We start from the raw sequence: 2,770 nt of genomic DNA on the forward strand, positions 1-2,770 counted from the left end.
GATCCATTTGTAACAGTAGGTACTACAGTAGGTATTCGCTAGTCAGTAGATACAATTTTAAAACTATCACAAATTTATAACACAGCATCAAAACTTCAATATCATATACAATTATGAAAATATGTCGAGTGAAAACTAAAAACGTTAAACGGCTGTGACTGTAATTATTGTAGTATTACTCGTATACTCGAAACACTCGAACAGTCAAGTCGGTAATACAACTTAGGTACAAGCAATGGGCATACAGCACGGCTGTTGTTGTCACTTGGCGCAATAATTCGTATGTATGAAATAATTGTATCGAGACGAAGAGGTAGTGGCAGGGAAATCGGGTTTTCCGCGTTGGGTTTCGTGTGTTGTTCGATTATTATCGCAGGTTATTTTTAAACTTGTTGTAACGAGACACAACTGAGTGACCATTTAAGTGGCGCACTCTGGTTGTCCTCCTTACCAGCAGTCAACCGCGACCGCCGCCGCGCGATAACAAATATATAATTGTTATTTACGACCGTAGATAGCGCTAGTCGGTGCAGCGACATTCCGACCGCCCGCCGCCCGCTAAGAAAATTGAGTTTTCTTATTGAAGGAAAATAGATAGAAGACCGCTGTAAACAGATTCAGAATCAGCGCTTCCTTAACTATTAGATTGTCATTATCAAATCTGTGCGAGTTGAGAACGCCGAGCCGTAGCTGCCACCGTCCAACCATCTACCACCGTCTGTCGAGAACGCCGAGCCATAGCCGCCGCCGTCCGATCATTCACCTGCCTGTTGCCGGAAGAAGTGAACTTGCAATCACGAACCCGCGAAAGCAAACCGTGAGTTATATGTTCACGCTGTTCCCCCCCCCCCCTTTTTTCGATGTAAACCCACATCATAGACTATTTTATATGTACACTCGTAAGAGTAAAAAATCAATTTAAAAGAAATACTGTAATACATATGTTGAAATTGTATCTGTATAAATGAATTCACATAAGATGATGGAAATAAACGTACAAAAATACATATTGCAAAACACAAGCGTTTAAGTTTTCAATATTTTCACGATAGTCAAGAATAGTACAATTGATTGTTCCAACATTATCTTATGGTTGACACGGCAATAGGTTGAAGTTGTACGAACCAAACAATGACAACCATTTTATATGTTTGTTCGAACACTTTATTATGGTTAGATTTTTTGTCTTACCATACATTACTGTTGCGCTAACCATAATAGGCCAACAATTTACTTTTAGCACTCCCAACCAATACGTTACGGGCAGTGTAACAATGTATGATGTTAGGCCACCTAAAATATTTCCAACTATTTACTATAACAAAATTATTTTTTTCCTTGTAGTATAATTAATTACTTTAATCAAAATAATAATATCATCAATTTAATATACTTAGTAATATTATAGGGTGACAGACCGTATACGCTCAAAATCAATTCGTATACATAATTTTCGTATACAGTGGTTTTTAATAATTTTTTTTATCCATCACAGTGACCCATTTGTAACCTACAACTGTATAGCAAAGCTACACCCATTAACCCGATTTTATTAATTTTTTTAAATATTGATTTTGATTATTTATTTAAGTATGACAGGCTGATATGGCGATATAGGTACCGTTTCCTGTCAGAATCGTTTTACAACGATTTAACATTGAATTCAAATTCAACAAATCTATTGCAACTTGTTCAACTTTTTTTAAACTTATTTGTTTACAGAATACATTTTATTTGTTACAAGGGAAAAAAAGGTGGGCAAGTGGATGTTGCTCTGCTGTATAGTAGGTTACAAGCTGGTCACTGTATTGAATGCTGTTAAATTTGAATTCATTGATATAATATAATTGTATACAAAAAAGGATTCTGAGCGAAGGCTATGATATTTTATATTATATTTATATTGTTGTTACTTATTGGTTACGATTTTAGACGTGTTTTAAAAATACACGTGTACCTACACGAAGTTCGTGTAATTAATGTTTCACGAATAAAAATTATATTTATTAAACAATATTACACTTCATAATATATTAGTATTTATAACTATTTATTCAGTACTAACAATAATAACAACATTAGCAATAATATTAATAATAATAATTTAACAAAAAATTAGTACAAAAATAACAAAAATACCTTTAAATATTTCATAATCATCAAGTTAACAATAAATAATAATAAATAAATCATTTTAATATATACTTTAATAAATAGCTTTAAAGTTAGGTCATCAACAACTGTTTATTTTGATGCAAAAATACAAGTAAATTCACATTTTCCGGTGATAAGGAAGCTTTTTTCGTGAGACTATGTTACTAGCAGTTGAAAAATAACGTTCAGCGCTCACTGATGTAGCAGGAATTGCCATATACTTTTTAGAAAATTTACCTATTGTCAGATATTTTGAAAAACATGTGTTCCACCACTCTAATGCCCGGTTGCACAAACGATCGATAAAAACAGTTCAATAAGATATGATATCGGTTTGATAAACAAGCTGATAAACATCTTTATTGGATCCACAAAGTAGTGTTCGGTTGCACAAATAATTCCATAAAGTTCAATGGTTCGTTAGTTAACCTTGGTTATGTGGTTATTGATTACAATATCACGTACATAAAAATGATAATTTAATCGATGTTATCATTAAAATTATCAATTTGAGATTTTGATCAACAATCGTTATATTTTGTGATGTATTTAAGAGGACGTCTCACCCGCATGTGTTGTCTCCGTCTTAATCACGTACGATATAGCTAATGTTCGT

This window comes from Acyrthosiphon pisum, chromosome X, assembly GCF_005508785.2.
Source record: "Acyrthosiphon pisum isolate AL4f chromosome X, pea_aphid_22Mar2018_4r6ur, whole genome shotgun sequence".
Classification (NCBI taxonomy): domain Eukaryota; kingdom Metazoa; phylum Arthropoda; class Insecta; order Hemiptera; family Aphididae; genus Acyrthosiphon; species Acyrthosiphon pisum.